The 21,352-nt window shown below is 39.1% G+C and overlaps 1 long non-coding RNA gene across 2 annotated transcripts in view; it reads right to left on the reverse strand.

Annotated features, from left to right (window-relative positions):
* Positions 1-21,352, reverse strand: part of LOC141574246 (uncharacterized) — a 335,328-nt gene that overhangs the window by 40,618 nt on the left and 273,358 nt on the right. The window contains exon 5 of one of the 2 annotated variants that reach the window (XR_012501159.1): positions 9,622-9,724. The exons of the other annotated variant lie outside the window; for it this stretch is intronic. This is a non-coding gene — a long non-coding RNA (uncharacterized LOC141574246). The remainder of the gene's footprint in view (positions 1-9,621; positions 9,725-21,352) is intronic. 2 annotated transcript variants of the gene reach the window in all.

Genomic DNA, 21,352 nt, shown 5'->3' on the forward strand with positions numbered 1-21,352 from the left:
AGGCTTCTCTAACTATTGTGTGTGAAGAAATCATTAAAGCATTGTATTTTCCAGACTATTTTATATGCAACAGTTATGGTGATCCTAAAACTTGTAAAAAGAAAAATGACATTTTTCTTAAGACTTTTCTGGAAATTCTTATTGCATATGCACTAAAATACAAATTTACCCTTTGCAAAGACTTATGAGATCTACTTGAACTGACTCCTTTTCTTTCCTCCACCTCACCTGGGTCATTACTAAGGCCCAAAGCCAGGGGTGGCCTTTCAATTACCCACCCAACCAAACTCTTTCCCAGCACAGAGATGTTATGTGTCATCCTCTCTGCCTAGAAGACTCTCTTTCTCTTTAAAAAAAAAGACTGGACACTTCAGGCCTCAGTCTAGTGTCCTCTGAGAGGGCAGATACCCCCCCCCCAACGCCTGCCATGTTTCCTCTATTTCAGGATCCTGTTTCTTTCTTTCTCATCACAGATAGATTTTTACAATATTGATTGGCTTGGTCTCTGTCTTTCTTGTAAAATGAGAAGTAAGTTCCATGTTTGCGTAACTCCTGTCTGAATGAGCAGCCCTGAATTCCCAGGCCTGGCAAAAAGCAGATGCCTAATAAGTTAAATAAAATGACTGGAATTTATCTTTATATTTTTAATCTTTTGAATTATAAAATGTTCAAATGTACAGATTTAGAGAGACACGTGCAATACACATCCTCCAGATTAAAACCGATCAAGTTTTTGCCAACTTTGCTTGTATTAATTCACACGTTTCTTCATTTTCTTTTGATAGAATAAAACTGGGGGCATGTTGGCATACATTTCTAAAACATATCTGTTAATTATTCAGATTCTCAGGATATTGTTTTTACCAATAGGATTTTTTAATTTGTGGAGTTAGATTTATGGTTGAGTTGTCCCTGGATTGTAATTGGTTTGTTTTGTTTAGGTGTCAGTGCTCAGGTTATCAATTTGCATTGTTTAGGTGTCTCTAGGAAAATGTACATTTTCTTACATAATCACAATGACATGATTACAATTCATAAAATTAGTAGTCTTTTGGTAGCATCAAATATCCAGTCCAAACCAGATTTTCTTGATGGTCTCCTAAATACGTATTTTAACGTTTATTTGTACAAATGAATCATAAAACAGTGTCTAACATTTGCATTCGTTCATATATATATATATATAAAATCTCTTTACAGTTAAATCAACATCCTCCCCCTTTTTTCCTGCCACGGACTTATTATAGTAACAGTGTCGATGGTCCTGTAAAATGTCTCATATTCTGTTTCCTTTCTGGTGGCATCATTGAATTCGTCCTCCTACAGCTCATACATTCCAAGGAGGGATATTATCTCTAGAATTTGGTGAGATTCTGGTTCCAATTTTGACAAGATTGCTCTGTGGACGGTACCAATGTGCTTCAAATTACTTCATGTCAGAAGACACAAAATGATTGGTTATCCTGACTCTGAGGCTAATATGAAAGCTGAACTCGGGTGTTGGAAGCCTGATTACTCTATTTAGACTTTTTTCTATCAAACTTTTTGCTACTAGTTTAATTACTGGTGACTGTTATCACAGTCAGTTTCTTCTCAGAGATTTTTTCTATTTTTGTCTTTACCTGCTCAGTGGCTGGCTGAGATTTTTCTGGTTCTGCTCTTGGGGGTCATTTGACCCTACCAGCCCGTAGTGGGTGGTCTGTGGGCATTACTGTTACCTAGCTATGCCGAGGAGATTAGCCGTGTGTTGTTGTTGTTTTCCTCTGTCCTGGTTTTTGTGTTTTCCTCTCTCTCTCTCTTTCTCTGTCTAACCCTATTTGGGTTTGGTTTTCAGGAGGGAATTTTGAGATTAAAAAAATAATAATAACTATGTTACCACAGTGATACCCTCTCTGTCACCTTCTTGTTTTAAAGTCCTCTTTCACCAATCCTTTCTCTGTGCCCAGCCTCTCATTTCTGTTGTCTTTTTCCCCTTCTACACATTTCTGGTCCAATTAGCAATTTAGTTATTCAGTATTGAAATGGAAGGGCAGAGCTGGTTTTGCATATATCAACAGTAGCAAATTACACAGCTGCGTGCCAGAGTTATAGAAGACCGTCTTCGTGAAAAGCTAAAGCTCCCTTCCCCGGTTCTAAAGCTGTCCCTAACATCACTTTCATTTATCAAAGGGACCCAGAATAATTCTGGTTTCCAAGCCAATTCTCTCTGTCTTGTATTTATTTTTACTAGAAGTATCCCTTTGCTCTTCCCCTGATGGTCCTTAGTCATGTTGGAATGGCCTCTAAAATTCCTTGGAACTTATTCAGATTCTCAAGGGATGTTTTTACCAATAAGATTATTTTATCTGTGGCTTTAGATGTACAGTTGAGTTGTGCCTGGATTGTGACCATTTGTATTATTCATATATCAGCCTTTATCTTATTAATATAAGTGCATCTCCACTCCAGCACCCACCCTGTGCTGTTCACCTTGGGGGAGAAACTAGTGACTTACAGCAGAGATTGTCACCTCATTAATACTGTCTTCCCCTCCCAGTGTCTAAACCAACTAACTTGTGTCTAAACCAACCTAAGCGCCCAACGTATGAGGCCTAAACGATGTGGTGAGAACAACAGGTGACATTTTATATTTGTTTCTAGAAGCTGCCTCATTTCTAAAGGAATAACTAAAGTTTATTAAATAAGACCTTTGGAATGAGAAGAAATTCAGCCCCGTGCTTTGGGTTTCGGGTCTCATCATAATTACCAGAACCACATTCATACCCTTCCTTCCTGTCTATCATCAGATAAAAGTTACTGTGTACTTGGACTTGCAGGTGTAGGTACACTTCACCAAATTAAGCTAAATGGTTGTGTACAAAGAAGCTAGTAAAAATCATCGAAGAGTAAACTGGAATTATAGATCGGAGTGCTTGTTTTCAGTGCTGTAGAAAATACTGACATTAAAAGACAGTGCCAAGCCAAACAGGCATCCACCTGCAAAGTGTGATCTGAAACCAAATTTACATCACAGTGTCTCAGCCTCAGCCAGCCACTCATCTTTCCCTAAACTGAAATTCTTACGATCAGGCTTTATCAGCACCTGTCTTTCCCACACTGCTTATTTGTAGATGTTGAGATCCCACCTCAAATCTGACCAAGCCATCCATGTTCCTAAGAAGTCATTTGGGGTCAGTATTCAAAAACTGTATTAGATGCTTATATCAACCAACTGGACATGCTGCTGTACTTAGGTGAGTCCGCTGGTCACCATAGCGTGTGTGTCTGTGCATACGTGTGTGTGCGTTATGACTTTGTATTTATGTATGTGACTTTAGGTATAATTATAACTATATATATTGGTGTCTTAACCACATAAAGGAGAATTATTTTATAAAACTTTGAAACAAGTAATTTGACTGTCCCTAATTGTTTCTACTTTAAGGACAAAAAGAACTACAATGAAGTATTCAGTGATGACCTTGATGTTTTCAATAATAATATTGGTATTGTTGTGATGCAACCATTAAATGTACATTGTAAGTTGTGGCAAATAAGTAATTGTGGTAATTGTACGTGGAACTAAGGTTTAACACACAAGAAATCAATGTGGACATAAAATATTTTTAAAAAGGTAATCAAAATCCCTGTATCCTTAAATTTAAATTGACAGTATAAACTCTTTATCTGCAGATATATCTTCATTGGTCTTGATCACTGAAGAGGGCCTGGTAGCAATGATTACCCCTCACCCAGAAATGGACTCTTAATTTCATTTTCCACCAAAAGCAAGCAGAGCTTCTTAGAGAACTGGCTGGTTCTAGATCTGGCTGGGATAGAAAACATATTATATATAATAATGCAGAAAGCAAAAGATTTATGAAATACTACTGGCGTCGTGTTGAAAGGAAAGGAGTCCATTTGAAAAGGTGTCTCTGGTTAAAATGGGATAATTTAATTTTTTTTTACTTTATTATATTTTGAGGGGGAAGTAATTAGGCTTATTTATTTATTTCTAATGGAGGTATGGAGGATTGAACCCAGGACTTTGTACATGCTAAGCATGCACTCTACCACTGAGCTATGGCCTCCCCCAAAATGGAATAATTTGAGTAACACAAAAAATAATAACTGCAATGGGTTGAATCTCATCAACTGTGTTACAAAAATTCATGATTTCAAACTTAAAATAAAGCAACTAAGTTAGTAAACTTGAAATTTTTCTAGCCCATCAATGTCTTCTTATTCTGAAAACTGATAAACAGGGGCAAAAAAGCAAGATCCTACACTACTTATCCTAAACCCACTGCTCTTCAAGATAATCAAGTAGCTGGACAATTGCTCTTAGAAAATAATTCCAACCAAAGAACTCAAATTTCCTTAAAATAACGCAACATTAGAGATGAGGGAGTGGGCGGGGGGAGGAGTGGGAGAGAAATAAGGCGAGTCTGGCTGTCATTGACAGCTGGGTTGAATCTGTGAGATGGGTGTACATGAATCTTTATTACACTATTCTCTCTCTTTTTAGGTATGTTTGAAGATTTATATAATGACATTTTAAATATGCTAAAACAAATAATAAAAAACAAAGAGTGTGAGGGACTTGGGGAAGAGACATTAGTTGTGGTTCTGCCTGGCTGGGTGGGTAGACAGAGGAGCAACCACCACATTCTCTAATCAGCAAGGACAGTGTGAAAGCCCCAGAAGTTGGAGAGACAGTGATCAGGGACATTAAGAAGGTCACCATCGTCTGCCCCACAGGAGAAGCTCAAATTTATTTGTGAATTGTGCAGATAAAAGAGTAAGGACCGAGAGCTTCAGAGATTTTGACTTTATACACTGATCAGCCATGGCGAGTTTTTGAGAACTGGATTAGAATATTTCAATCTGTGTTTTAAGATAGAATTTCTGTTGGTGAAGTGAATGATCTGGATTAAGAGGTTGAAAATTGCTGACAGAGGAGTTGGTTGGTATATGAGGATATTATTCCAGATAACAGAACACGAGTGAATAAACTAGGAGAGTAGAAGTGGGAGTGCAGAGGAGACAATGTGTACGGAGGAAACTGGAGATTTAGAAGCATGGAAATGGCATGACCCATCGAATACGGTAGGGGAATGAAAAGAAGTAAAATAAATCTGTGTATGTTTATTGAAACTTCTTAAGAGAAAAGGAATTATTACCAAATTACTAAAAGGAGACTTTTCTCTTTGACAGACTGAACCAGGAGTTTGTGTGTGTGTGTGTGTGTGTTGTGTTGTGTATTTAATTGTTAGTCTTCTTATATTCATTATTTATCCTTCTCCTCCACTGTGATGCTGAAAATAGCCAGAGAATGAGGTCAACTCAACATTTGCTTTTGCTCGAGGCTACATCAGGCAAATTAATTCTTCCTCCAATTCAGAAGAGAAATAAATCAATTACCCTTGCTGAAGGGTGGCTATCTTGAGTGCTTTCAGGAAAAACTCAGGTCATCCTAAAGAAATGTCTGAAAAGCTGCGAAGTTAAGAGCCAGATAAGCACTAATTTACAATCTCCTTCATCCCCATAAAGATGTTCTTAATAGAGGACAAACTGCAACACCAGGTATTTTCAGAGTCAAAGTAATATTTCAAGTATTTCTATGAATAAAAGTCCTGCACCGCACTGTCTGAGATGAAGAGTGCTTTTGTAGGGCAGGTCTAAGGTTAAACCTTACCAGTAGCGCCACAAAGACTACCATATCCATTTAACCCTCCAGGAAGTTCTTTGTTCCGTAAACCTTTCCAACTCCCTTTTCTTCCCCAATTTCTAAATGTATATATATATTGTCTGTTGTAAATGAGAACCTAAGAGACAGAGGGACACTGAACTATGAGCTGATTGAGGACAGAATTTTTTTTAAATTTATTTGGGTTGCCTAAGTACCTGCTAGTGATTAGCCAGGATCCTAGAAGGAACAAAGGAAGCAAGCAGTTAAGTTAGTTTACACATAGGAAAATGTAAATAGAGCATAGAATATCGATATGAGAGAAGAGGCAATTTGAATATGCATAGTAGGTTTGCACAGGAGAAAGAAGGGGGTTTTACACATGTACTTGAATGAAGGGCGTGTTGGACAGGGTCGATTTACAGCTGGTCAGGGAAAAAATCTAGTTTCAACTCTAGGAAAGGCTGGATGTCTGTCTTTGCTGGCCAAGCTAAGAGCAGTAGGATTTATGATGAGTTATTCTGACACTCCTCTAGTGACCACCGGGGACAGTTGGCTTACTGATATCCTTTACCGGGTATAATCTGTTACATAGTCTGACTTGACAAAGTGACCACATGGACATAAAACCACCACTGGGAACTTGTGCCTTGAACCCTGTCTCGGAACCGCTGTGCATCATACATCTCTTAGTGGCTCAACTAGGAAATGAAGCGGGTCTGCATGAGAATCAGGACCCCCTCTTGGACCTCCAATGCTCGCCTGAACTCCTTCTCTTGCTGCATCTTATACTTTGCTTTTAAATAAAAGCTTTAGGTGAGTGTGTCTGTGAAGTCTCATGAGTGCCTTCAAATAACAAAACTTGTAAAAATCTTGGCAAAGTGCATTCTTGGAAAAAGAACATGAGGCAAGGGGAGAAGAGAGAGAAACTGGCAAATAAGTTGGGGATTTGAGAAAAGTCTGCTCCAAGTTTAGCTGCTGTAGCATCTGTTTTGAATGGCCCATTGGTTCACATGTGGTAAGCTCAAACCTAACAGCTATCACTGAAGTCACTAGGAAGCACCCATTAGCATCTCCTAGTTTAATTGGTTTCTTCTTAGGTTGTACTTCAAAAAGGTAATAAACCAAGCCCTACATATTGCTGAAGTGTGTGGCTGACAGTTGCTCCGGAGAAGGAGGGTGATACCAAGAACTTTTGGAAAAACAAACACAAATAAGGATGGAGTCCAGAGTCAAGCAAGAGATGCTGAGGGTGCTGCCTTTCAGTCCCTCATTGTTTGTCTTTTCCTCCAACTGAAGCATTAGTCACAAAAGTTCTCTTTTCATCTCTAAAAACCAGTAAGAATTAGACTTGCATCATTTGAACTCTCTCTTTCTCTCTCTCTGCCTTTGACCAGTCTTGTCAGACTTACTAATCTCTTCAAATACTAATATTTGGATATTGTTTCTTCTAGTACATATTTTATTTTTGACTCATTTATTCTTATTTTGGGCTTTAATATTTCTGTGCTTCTATTCATTATGTTTAATTTGCTGCTGGCTTTCTGATTCTTAAAATGCATACTTAGAACATTGATTTTCCCTTTTATTCTTTTATTTACATAAACATTTAGGGCTGTATATTATTTCATAAGTACCTCTTTGGTTACATCTCCAACATATTGAGATGTTACATTTTTCTTATATGTCAGTTCAAATAATTTCTTATTTCCATTGTGACGTTTTTATCCCATGAGATATGAGTTATTTATAAGTAAAATATTTATTACCTTCACATTTGAGGATTTGTTAAATATAAGTAATTGTTATCACTCCATTGTTGAATTAAAATGTGTTCTGAGACCATTCCCTAAATAATGAACATGTAGGGTTTGGAATTTATCACTTGAGATCAAAACCATAGACTCCTCAACCATCTCTAAAAGTATGAGTTATTATTCCCAAAGAAAAAAATCACAAACATTAATTTTACAAAATTAATGTATTTTAGTATTAAAGGGCAACAATACAAGTCAGGATTTGCTGCATCAAACTGAGTTCAGTTCTTTTTCCACCACTTTTCCTCCACTGGTTGTGTTCCTGATTTCAAGTGATAAATTCCCTGGGTAAGAATACAAAAATAATCTTCCAAGAGCAAGCAATAACTTTTGAGCAATGTGTAGTCAAAAGCCAGATTTAGACAATAGCATTTTCCTAGCTCCAAAGAAGGAAAATTCTGCTACAGCTATACTGGGTTCACATTACTGAACAGAATGTGAACGGAATAATAAATACATTTATTAATAAATTTGCTTAACAAATTAACTCATTTCAGAACAAAAGGGAGCTCTGTCCTGAAGTTATTTATTTTCCACCTAAGAAAGACAGAAATTACTTCAAACTTTCAAATGTTGCTTTTATTCTAGCCTTAAAAAGCTTACTTTTCAATAATAGACACCTTGTCTGCTCGGAGTGTGATTTTTCAGTGACCTTCTCTGTTATATTTTTTTTCAAATAATTAGATTTGAAAATTTCCCAAAAGAGCTGAGACTACATTTCATGAATTATCCTCCACCTGGTAAGAGCATGCTAACAATTCTCATCAGTATCTTAAATTAATCTTTTATAAGCTTCTACAAAAAATAGAAAAGATGTTTAAATAGAGATATACTTTCATTTCTCCTGATCACAGAAATATATATAGTCTCTAAATGCCTCCCTCCAGCTTCATTATACTCTATGCATGATCTTAAAGAGAAGGGTCTATCAGTCACCAGTATTTTTCCTTAATTTCAGAATTGAGTTTTAGAAAATGAATATGAGAAAAGAAGCTGCATGTTTTAAGAGTGAAAACAAAAATATTCTAATACAGAGTCCTGTCTGTCATGGTAAACATAGAAAGAAAACACTGTAAAATACTAAATTCCAAAAAGACAAAGTCAGATTGAGTGAATAGGTATTGATTTTGGAGACACAGAACTAATTAATTTTGAATATCTGTTTAAATAAATCTAGAGTTGGTCACAATAATCCTCAAACTAACACACACTTGACATAAGCTTTAAATAAACGATATTGCAGGTTTTATTTCCTATTATTTTATTATCCTCTATTTTTCCCTTCAGTTATGTTAATAGACATATAATTAAGCATACTAGCAAACATAACAATAACAAAAGTAACATATATATCGGGTTATTCTAAATCTTCAGCAGGTGACAAGTCTTGCAAGATTTGTGTTAAACAAGTAAAAGTGTGAAGAATGTTCTTTAAATACGAATTTAATGTGACGTTCAAATGAAAATGCTGTGTAAAAAGTTACATGATATCGCTTCAGAAAACCAAGCCTACTGAATGAAAAACTTATGGTCCAACCACAACTGCCCATTGGTGAATTCTTTCCCTTTGCACATTTTAAAGCCTAGGAAAAAAGGGTCTCAAGTCATTAGGGCTAAAAAGTCAATAACTAAACAAATGTCCAAGGTGGGCCAAATGAAGCTTTCAAAAGTAATTAACTTCACAAATTTTTGTTGTCAGTGATCCCTAGAGAAAGAGCTATTGTTCTTGTTTTGATCTACATTGGTTTTCTTTCTTTTTTGAGTTTGCAAGTGTCGGCAAACTTAAAAGATGGTTCGTAGAATTAAAAGATACACATTTTGATAGAATTGTTGATTTTCTGAGCTCTACAACATAGTACAAGTCACTCAAACCACTAACACTCAGTATTTTCATTTACAAAATAAGGATAATCATAATTGCCTTCCACAAATCACAGAGATTACATGAAAAAATAGTTTACATGAAGGTTATTTTCAAATTGCAATGTATTAATACAAAAAAAATACACAGTTTTAAGAGAAACACGATATGTCAATGTTACTGTATTATAAGACCAAAATGGATTTCAAGTTCAGCTGGTATATGTGTTTTTTCCTCAGATAAGAACAATCGTCCTCATGTCAGAAGAAAATTACCTTTTATTCCACATGGTCTAATCACGCCCACAAATTTTCTCAGTTTTCATGATCTGATTGTTGTTCAGCAGTAAGCCTGTTCCATTCTCTGTATTTTAGATCTCTAAAAAAGTAGTGACAAAGATCGGCAAGTTACACTAGAGGGAAAAACTTAATTAGAATGAAAGGCAAGGACTTGCAAAATTGCAACCTCACAACCTAGAGATTTGGGTTTTATTAAGCTTTGGGGGAAGAAAATAAGTGAAAAGTTGCTCAGAGCTGACCTGATCCCAAGCTTTCTCACCCAGACAAAAGATTTCCTGTATGTTAACATATTTCAGATCCTCTTTTCCAAGGTTTTCAATTTCAGTGTAAGCCTTTAAAAAAATCTGACTTTATCAGTCAAGATTAAGTCGCGAAAGAAGGTCTACTATGAGTGATATTGGATTAAGGGATTTATATCAGTAAGTAGATACCACGCGGCTCTAGGAGCAGATGGTGATGTGTAAGTCCCTGGAATTCCAGCAGCATGGAAGATCATAGAAGAGGTCGCACTGACCAGCCTTACGGAAACATTGGCTGGAGTGGACAACGGGAGCTTGTGGGGAAATTCTGAGAAGCCGAAGAGTTTCAGCTTCCACGGAGGGACCATGACCAGGAAACTTGCGGGGAGGTCTCCGGAAAGCTTTAGATCTGTGTAGCTACTGCTTCTGTGGGTCTGTCGCCAAGTATCTGAGCAGGGGCCCGGGGCTGCTGTGGGCCAAGCACACACGAGAAAAGGCAAGGCCAAGGCCATGGCCTGACTGGTTTGGCCAGTAAAGATACAGCGACTCGCTTTTAGCTTAGTTATTGACATGGACAGTGAAAGGAAGAAGAGCCAAAAGCACCTTGTCCCCACACACCCACAAGGACAACAGCAGAACAGGAGGGCCAGAGGACTGCAATGCAGCTTGGCTGTGGGCTGTATCAGTGCTGATTTCAGACTGCAGCCCAGAGGTCCCAGGCCGCAGAAAGCCCATCCCTCATCAGAACTTGGCAAGGTGATGGGAAACTGTCTTATGACCCCCCCAAGGGGAGAGGGAGCTGACTGCAGGGTGACATGGGAATGGCTCCGTGCAGACCCCTGTCCCCTCATGTTTTGGGAGGATCACGAGATGTTCTGCCAAGACTCCCATAAGCTGCATTTCAAGTCTTTCCTTGGTTTTTTTTTTTTTTTTTTTTTTTTTTGGTAACCTCACAGCGTGTTACTCAAATTGCCGACGTGTTCCCAGTCCTCTGGGACTCACGCCTGGGTCCTAAGGAGAGAGGCCTGCAGTGAAAACAGAAACTGCTCTTTCCTCTGAAGTGAGAGTAAAAGGCAAACCTAATTTGTGAAGTTTTGATAAAATCCAGGAGGATGGTTTTCCCTAAAGGCAGCGTCTAGAGTGGGCGAGAGAAAATGGTGAGTGCTCCAGGCAGCCAGAGGGAATGTGTTCATCTTAAAATTAGTTTCTGTAGAGTTTCTGAACTAACTTGGAGGTTTGTTAGCCCTGCCCAGGCCTTTCCCCGCCCAACAGTGCTGACTGAGATAAGGAGAGATAAAGAGTCGTGTTGTTTTGCTGTTATTTTGTGGCTTTGTATTCTCAGACTGGTGTAATTTAGGAATTATCCATGCTCTTCTTTTTCTAAAAGAATGAATTGGGACTTAGAAATGTTAAACCCTGAACACAGCACTTGCAAGCTTAAGTAGACATTTTTATTCAATATTTACATTATCCATGTAAATGTATGATTATTAACGAGCGGATGAAAATGAAGGACAGAGTTGTTGAGCACAGGTGCAACATGTAAATAAATGTTTGTGATGAAAGTCGGTCCCAAGAAAGCCCTTTGATTTGAACAGAAAGCTGTGAAGATTAAATAAGCATCAAGTTTAGGGTTCAAACCAAATGACTGTCTCAAGGTTAATTAGTTTGAATTTTAACACAGAGCTCAACTTTAAAAGAACTGTAGGCATTAGCTGCTGGGCTGATCCTTAACTGACAGCGTCTCCTAATTTCCCCTACTACTTCCAATTTACAACCAACCAGAGAAAGTCAAACACACTCCATTAGCAAATCACACAGGGTGACTAGTCAGCCTGCCTCCTGCTGCCGCCTGTCAACAGCCTTCAATCAGGGGATACCTGAAGCCTTCTCTTTTGTCCATCTTACAGCTTTTACACTCCTCTGCCTGCCTTTGAGTCTCTGCTAAAACCTGGTAGTGGTGGCTGACTCCCTTGGTATATAGCAAGCTCTGAATAAACTGCCTTTGCTTACACTCATCTGAGTGGTCTTCATTTATGTCCACAATGCTTTAGTCTACCTACTAAGTGTGCATAATTGAAGTAATTCAAGACCAGTGAATGATACTGAAAGAAACAGTTAACAGGTTTAGAACCTTTATTTAGACGTGAGTGGATTTGGATAAATAAAAACAGAAACACCTGAAAATACGATTTATCAGGCACTGTTGATGAACTGCTGACCATAGTCTAACCTCTGCACTAGATTTATCTGTCTAGCCTCATTTAATCATTTCAGTGGTTCTAAAGAGCAGCTATTACAGATGATGAAGGAATCAAGGCACAAAGAGATTAATTTCCTTGCCCAGATGTGATCAAAGGGACTGGATTTCAAACTCAGATGCATCACTGTCCCCAGCCCAGACTTTTCTCCTGGACGACACTACTTTCCGAGTTTGAACACAGTGCTGATTTTCTCGAAAGTCAACATTGTCGACTGCAAAAAAAAAAGAACAACCTAAAAGTTGAGAGTTTTGTTTTATTCAGTGGACATTTCTAAAGACTTAATCCCAAGGTGACAGCCTTTCACATTGCTCTGAGGAACTGCTGCGAAGAGGGAAGAGGGGAGCCAGGATACATAGGCGTTTTTGCAACACAGACCAGGTAGTCAGAACATTAAATTCCTGTTCATTAAAGAAAACCAGACATCTCGAGTTGAGGGATTTAGTGCTTTTCTATGTATAGGAAGTTGCAAAAGTCTGGGCTGATTAAAATCATTCCTTTGATATGCACTTAGACGTCCAGGACCAGTGTCCTGTGCTTTCCCAGCCTGAGTCCCCTCCAGGGGCACCGTTGGAGGTGGTGGCAGAGGCCAGGCTGCCTACTTGTCTCCATCCTGAGTTCCCTCCCGCTCATGACTGAGCTGATGGCTTGATGGCTGCAGCATCCTTTGTTTACTGATACAGCAGACAGTATTTTTCATTCACACCATCTCCTTGAGAAGTTATTGTTACTTGCTTACAGAACCCGCCACTTGGTACCTGTGTGATTCTCAGCCCAAGAAGAAAACTAACAAAGGTAAGAGCAATCCACCCTTGGTCCCCAGCGACTCATATGGTAGGTAAAAGGGGTAAAATAAAACAAAAGTGTATCAAAAATATACTTATTTGGAGGATGACAGTTTATTAAATCAATGATTAAACCCCGACTTTGCAGCTGAGCTTCTAAACTCGAGAAAGAAATACATTTTCCCCCTGCAAGTCCAATTTTTCCTGACAAGATCTTTTTAATTTGAATGGTGCTTGTACACCATCCCCTGCCATCTCCTCGTTAAAAAGCTGCTCTTCACTCCCTGGAAAGCCTGTCTGAAGAGGCTGCCCCAAGGGTCATGTTAACAACGAACAGAAAAGTTTCTGCTAAGGCAGGCATTTTTACTTGTACGATGAAATATTAATTCCTCCATATCAGAAAGGCTCTGCAGGAAGCAAAGTCTCTTACAGAAGAAAAAACTTGTCATTTTCAGGAGCCGTGGTGATGGGAGGATTCAAGTAGAAAGAAAATTATTGAATTGCTCATTAATTTATACTAAGAAATGGGGGCATCTTTTGGTATTTCCTCCTCTGGTGTCAAAGCATTTGTTTTTCTCAAAGCGTGGATCTTCAGAAAACACAGTCTTGAGATAAGTCTTTCTCCAACAGAGAAAGACAAGTCCTGTATGGTACCACTTATATGTGGATTCTAAAAAGGTCAAATTTGGGAGGGGGTGGGAAGGGATAAACTGAGAGTTTGAGATTCACAGATACTGACTAGTATATATAAAATAGATTAACAAGTTTATACTGTGTAGCACAGGGAAATATATTCAATTATCTTGTAGTAGCTTACGGTGAAAAAGAATATGAAAATGAATATATGTATATTCATGTATGACTGAAGAATGTACTGTACAACAAATTGATACAACATTGTAAACTGACAAACTGTAAGCTGAGAAGATTGTCTATCTCTGATAATTACAGTATATTGTTTAAAATTCACCAAACCTTCATTGGGTTCATTTTTATTTTATGTAATACTGATGGCTTATTTGAAACAAAAAATCTAGCAGAGTATTATATCAGAGCCTTTAAATATTATATGATATTCATTTTTAAAGATTATTTTACCAGTGGATACTAACTCACTTTTAAATGAATGTTGTTAACTCTTTTGGAAAACCTTAAAGGCTCCAATCCACTAAACCTTAAAAATAGACAAAGAAAAAATAGCCTTTAAAAACATTTTGATGAATAAAATCTACCTTTTATTGAATTTTGAGCTAAATTAAACTGAGCATTGCTGAGTGCTGGTAAAACACGTTTGGATCAATGTGAATTTGTTTAACTATGATTGTATCTCATAAAGTCACCAATAGTGAGGTGAACTGCATCTTTGCTTTCTTTGGTCATGTTCATAATGTTATTTGGCAATTTTGGAATTAATATCATTCCATGACAGTCAGATGCCATTCTCAAAAGGTTGTATAATTTGATAATGTCACAATGGCTGGCCAGCCCACATTATCACTAAAATTGATTTACATAAAACATAAGTTGGAGACACATGAGGATTCTAATTATTTTTTACAAATTGATGTATAGTTGATTTACAATGTTGTGTTAGTTTCTGGTGTACAGCATAGTGATTCAATTTTTTTATACACACACACACAGACACATATTCTTTTTCATTACAAGTTACTACAAGCCTTTGAATATAGTTCCCTGTGCTATTCAGTAGAACCTTGTTGTTTATCTATTCTGTATACAATAGTTTGTATCTGCCAATCCCAAACTCTCAATTTATCCATCCCTTCCTCCTGCCCACTTTGGTAACCATAGGTTTGTTTTCTATGTCTGAGTCTATTTCTGTTTTGTAAATAAGTTCATTTGTTTCACTTTTTTAGAGTCTACCTGTAAGTAATATCATATGATATTTGTCTTTCTCTGTCTGACTTACTTCACTTAGTATGCTAATCTCTAGGTCCAACCATGTTGCTGCAAATGGCATTATTTCATTCTTTTTTATGGCTGAGTAGTATTCCATTGTACAAATATACCACAACTTCTTTATCCAGTCATCTGTCGATGAACATTTAGGTTGCTTCTGTGTCTTGGCTATTGTAAATACTGCTGCTATGAACACTGGGGTGTAGGTGTTTTTTCAAATTGGAGTGTTCTGTGGATGTATGCTCAGTAGTGGGATTGCTGGATTATATGGTAACTCTATTTTTAGCTTTTTAAAGAAATCTCCATACTGTTTTCTGTCTTTTCTTTTAATCCATTCTGTAGTCATTTTATATCATTTGTGCAGATTTTAAAAATTTTTTGAAAAATATTTTGTTTTTTTGTTTCATATTATTTCCTTATTGTCATTTGATCTCACTTAGATGTAGCAGGTTACACTTTTGATCTGTTGTGTGGGCATGTCTCTCTGGCACACTACTGTTGACTGCAGAAATATTACTCTGCCCCTATTCTCCTGTTTGTTTTTCTCTTAATACCATTCTATGAAATTTGACTGTCATGCTGCCCATTGCTCATTTTTCAGCAAAATTATTTCATCTAAACTTTTATAATATTCAAGATAGATGTTCTAAGTTCACATAATTCTAGTTATGCTGTTGTGAATATATGTTTAAAAACATATCAACTTGCTTCCCGAGATTTCTTGGCTCTGTTCTTCTTTCCCACGTTCATCTAGACCTTTGTATTTCCTTCATCTCTATTGTCTGTTTTCTGTGTTATTATAATTCCTCTCCCCAGAGTCAGGTGCTGCCCTGAAGGGTAGCTTTATCTGGTCAGTTTCCAGCATGTGCCTTTCACCGCTCCAGCACCTGTCAGAAGCTGCTTGGACCCATCACACTCTTTTGCTCGAAATGTGGCAAAACCCAGTAGCTTCAGCTGTTCTCACAGGGGCCCATAGGGCTTTGGGGGGAGTACCTGTTGACTCTATAGTGAGGCTGAGTTCTCATTCCAAGGTTTTGGGGGAAAATCTGATTCCAAGCTGACTCTTTATTTGGTAGAATTCACTTCCTTGTGGTTATAAAACTGAGTTTGTTGTTTCCTTGCTTGTTCTTATCTGGGGGCGAGCCCCAGCCCCTACATTCCTTGCCAGGAGGCCCCCTCCATCGTAAAGCCAGTACATGCTTTGAATATCTGACCTGTAGACCCAGATTTGCAGGGTTCATGTGATAGGCCCACGTGGATAGTTTAACTTAAAGTCAAGTGACTCAGGACTTCAATGATATATGCAAATTTTCCTTTGCATTATAGGCCAACACGCCCATGGGAGTGAAAGTCATCACGTCTCAGTACCTAGGATTATGCAGGGCTCACACAACGCAAGGCACAGATCTTGTGGGCTGTCTTAAAGTTGTACCTACCCCAGCACCTCAATATCACATAGTATACTCTTCAGTATCCTAGAATTCTGTCTATGCATTCTACTGTTCCAGCTCAGATCATGCTTTCAACAGACTGCGGGTTCTGTGGTTGTGTGGCCATGCCGATATCACCTTTCTGATAAAATAGATCCCAGAGTCTCTGTGGTATTATGTAGGATTGACTGCAATACAGAGGATCCAATTTATGATATCAGAGAGGGTGCTGGCTGAGGTCCTTCATGCAGAAAGGCACAACCATAACTGGAATGTAAGTGCACACACTCAAAAAGAATTACTGTCTCTCTGGGATATAAAGGATCTAATATTGTCAACTTGTCACCGAGCCCCTGATTGTCTACTCTGGAGACAGCATTATACTGGGGACTTAGCTCAAGTATCTGTGAATGTCACTTTTAGTGAAAAGAGTCTTTGCAGATGTAATTAAGTTAAGGATCTTGAGATGAGGACATGATCCTGGATTATGTGGGTGGGCCCTACGTCCAATGACAGGTGTCCTTATAAGAGATTCCCAGAGAAGACAGACAGAAGATAAGACACAGGGAGAAGGTGATGCAGCCAGGGAGGCAGAGATGGGAGTAGCGCAGGCACAATGTGAGGAATTCGGACAGGCACCAGAAAAAGGTAAGAGACAGATTCTCCCCTCGAACCTCCAGAGAGAATACGGTCCTGCCGACGCTTTGGTTTGCGGCTTCTAGTCTTCATTATTGTGAGAGAGTAAGTGCCTGTTGTTTTAAGTACCACATTTGTGGTAATTTGTTACGGAAGTCCTAGAAATCTAACGTACGCCTTCCCCCAAGTCTTCCAATATTTTGTAGACCCCCTGACCATTCAGCTAAACCATTTCTCTGCTCTGTCTTTAGGGGAATTTCTTTCCACCAGCCTTTGCAGTGTCATTCCTGAATGGAATGGCAGTGCAACCGTAATTCAGTATCCAAGCCCCATGGTTCAAGCATTGTAGTCAAGTCTTGCTGTAGATGCCTGTTCTGTTGAAGACCTCACTCCAAGTGGGCAGCCTAATTTGTAGCCTAACGAATGGGTTACAGTAAATATGCAATATGTTGTCTTTTAGAACCCAAGGAAGCTTGTGTTTCCTTCTTAGTGGTGAAGGTGTGGAATTCCACAATGTGTTCCTTATTTGAAGGGGTTGCTGTAGCATTTCACAGATCGCTGGTCTCCTAGAAACTTCACTGACACTGCAAGCCCTTGAATCTTCGTGGATTTTATCACCCACTCTCTGGAGTATGTGCATCTTACTAAAACCTCCAACAGGCTTGTCACTTTGGGCTCATCTTGAACTAACGTTCTCTCTTCATTCTACTGTTTCAATTCAGATAGTCCAGATCGAGATGTTTGTGGTCCCCTCTGATAATAGGACAGAGGGCAAAAAAGTACACATAGCTCTGGGGCAAAACCATAAATGTATTTGGTTATCCATCCAACGAGAATGCAAACTTTCCTTCTTGATGGGAGTGGAAAAGAACACATGTATCAGCTCAGTGGCCAAATACTATATACACCTGAACTCATGTCCGTTCACTTTAGCAGGATAACACATCTGGATGAGCAGCTGCAATGGTGGCTACCCCTTGGTTGACTTTGTAGTAGTCTGTTATCATTTTACAAGTTCTGCCTAAAATAGTGAATTAAATGGGAATGTGATGGGAACGCTACCGTCGCATGCTTTGGGTGTGAAAGATTAGCACTAATCTCTATTATTTAGGATGTGACACCATTTTTTATTTAACACAGTTTATTAATACCTTGCTGAGATGGTTGAAGTTTTAGAATTTCTCACTTGTTCTTCTCTACTATAATAGCTCTTATCCCACACCCCAAACAACCAAGGTGAAGTTTCAATTACCAAGTATGTGCACTCTGATTATACATATGTGGATGAGATGTGCCCACCAGGTGGGATCACTGAGCCAGGGTACCCAGGGAGTGCAGGAGCCCGCTGATAACTGCTCCTCTTACCCTTTCCCTCTAAAAGTCCTCAAAACGTTTGGGAATTAGCCTTTATCTAGTGTACAGTTACCCAACTAAATGGCCCTATATATCTTTTGGGGGGGCTGCAGAAATCATTACTCTATCCATACACCACACACAAAGAACTACTACCCCATCTTCATCCTCGCTGTGATGCTGTCAAGACATTCCTCCCAGGCCTATACTGCAGTCAGGGGTCCCTGGGTCTGGAAGCTGGGCGGGGAATTTGTCTTTTTATCAGGGTGGCTGCAGTCAGCCTCTTAATTAATCCTGCATGATTTGTTTTAGATTTGGAGCCTGAGCGACACTCTCGTTGGCCGCTCATCTACCTTGCCTCTGGAGATACCACCCTCCGGTAACTATTTCCACAGCCTCCGTGGGTGAGGCCCCCAGCTGCTCTTTGGTCTCCCTAGTCATCACAACCACCACACCTAACTTGTTAGAGTAAACACCGCCACCTACCTTCATTGTTTTTAGCACTGTGTGATATCCATTGCAACCGGAGAGCCCTTGCATGTAACATGTCTTGCCATAAGCCCTGTCCTACAGAAGACAGCCACCACTGTACTTTTCAGTGATGCCAGTTGCTCTCTCGCCAGGGCTTTGGTAAATAAATGTCCCCTCAGGAAATCTCACAGGACACATCATTTTTGTGGTTTTTCTGAACCTTAATTCTAAATATATATATATATATATATATATTTTTTTTTTTTTAAGTTTGTTCCTTTTTTTTTTTAAGAAACCCACTTTGTTTATTTGTTTGTTTGTTTGTTTGTTTTTATTGGCAGCATCAGGGATTGAACCCAGGACCCTGTACATGCTGAGCACAGGCTCTACCACTGAGCTATACCCACCACCCACCCTGGCTTTAACTCTAAATATTGGTCTGGTGGCCAGGAGGGAAGGTGTGGTAGATCGGAAGGCGACAGGTATCTTGCAAGACAGAAACCTCAGCTTTGTCTTCAAACAAACAGAGAATTCAAGCCTTTACTAGGAATGAGTGGGCCAACTTCTGCAAGACCAAAGGGTCATGATGTGGTTGACGTCACCATTTCATGTCTCAGGGTTCCACATTTTCTTAATCAGGGATCCTATGTTGGTCTAGCAGAACTCTGAAGGCTGAGAATTTAAGTAATTCAAGAGCACGGCTACTTTTGTAATTGAGTATGGGGCCACATCCCAAGCTGCTTCTGTCTTCTGATGGCAGAAGTCTGTTTATATGCCGAGGAGGGGACCCTTAGCCTTTAAGTACCCTGGGCATTTTACTGTCGGTCTCTAACCTATCCAGTGCCCCCACTTCCTCGTGCTTTATCACTACAACTTCTCTCATGGTTCTCAAACATGAAAAGATACATTTCATGATCCAGTTCATTCTGTCTGGTGGATACATCATCCCAGTAAACTTCCGTGTGAGGAGATAAAATTGCAGGGCTATCGACTACTATGAGAGATTCCTGTTCCACCTGTCACCAGTGAGGGGGTCCTCACTGCTGATGTGTTAGTGGTTGGTCAACTTCAATATCCTATCTCCAAGGCTGCTTTCTTGGGCTATTTCTGATACCATTTGTCGCCTAGGAGGTGCCCTAGTTTTCCTAGGAGGCAGATTCTTAGCGTAGGAAGTTTATTAGGGACCACTCTTGAGATCCACACATTTGAGGGAGTGAAGGAAGCAGGACTGGGAAGAGGTGAACATTGGATTGTGATAAAGTTGAAACAAAACCCTCGGTTGATTAGATGAGGAAGATTAGAGCTGAGATGGCTTTTTGGAATCATCCAAAATTGGAGAAATCGGACTGAGACTTTATTCCCCTGGAGAGCTCTGTTCAGCCAAGTTCAAGTACCAGAGAAGGATGCGGCGAAGAGCTCTCAGCTCCCATCACTCTTGCAGCTGCAGCAGCAAATATCTCAAGGCTGGGGAGGGGGTGCTGGGGAGCAGAACATCCACTGCACCCACAGTTTACAATCATAATCAGCCATTTGACTTTTTGTGTATTCTCTCTCTCTCTCTCTTTCGTGCTTGCTTACTTGATGTGATCTCTGCTAAATACAAGCAGAAGTTTAAGTTCACACATTATCTATTATCCATATTATCTATTATGCGGTATTACATGACAGCTTTAAGACTATGATATAAACGTGAAGGAAGTAGTGTGGACATAGAGAGGCCAGATTATTATGAGTCAAGAGAGGAAGCTGGGTAACGGGTGGGATACACACGCCCGCTGACCCAGCAACGAAGGGCACAAATTCTGCTCACTGAACTTCAGCCCCTCCCTCCTTCACTGAATAGTATCACTGGGTGACGTCTCTGGGGAAAATCTTACTGTTTTATTATGCTTGAAATACTATCTCTGTCTGGGAAAGAGGAAGAAGTCTTCCTGATTTATGAGAGTTAGCTTTGGAGGGCTAGCCATCTGATCAACCTATACAATCGTTTCCTCAAATAACTGGGAGTGACCACAGTCTCTTATCTCTCTCTTCTGATGACACTGTTACTTCTGAGTGTAGTTTATTTATTCCCCTCACATCATCCTGCACACTGAGGTGTCAGGGATCTCAGTGTCAAACCAAATAAAAATATGAAAAAAAAATAATTTGATTGCATTTATTACATGCATCTGTAAAGTGATTTATCTTCAGATGCCAGATGCCTTTTCCATGACACTTTTCTTCGTTCCTTTGGTAGAATTCTGAACTCTGTATCTTTGATATTTAAGCAGCTGCCTTTATCCTTCACCTTATTTTATCCTATAACTTGTTTATGTTTCCTGCTTTCTCATTTCTTTCCCTCCATGCTTCCTACTCATTAATTTCCGCTAAAAAATTGTTTCCATACTGCTATGGCTCAGATACTGATTTTTTTAAATGCTGATGATAAGGTCTCTATGATTGATTGGAAAATATATAATGTAAGAACACATATTTGTAGGTTAACCTAGGTATTATTGATTCCTTGGACTGGATAATTTTTTCAGAGTCCTTTAGCTCTTCAGAGAGGGCAGTGCCTCAGACTGGATCATTTTCAAAACAGTCTTAGGTGCGTACCTATCAAGACTAGA

This window comes from Camelus bactrianus, chromosome 20, assembly GCF_048773025.1.
Source record: "Camelus bactrianus isolate YW-2024 breed Bactrian camel chromosome 20, ASM4877302v1, whole genome shotgun sequence".
Taxonomy (NCBI): Eukaryota; Metazoa; Chordata; class Mammalia; order Artiodactyla; family Camelidae; genus Camelus; species Camelus bactrianus.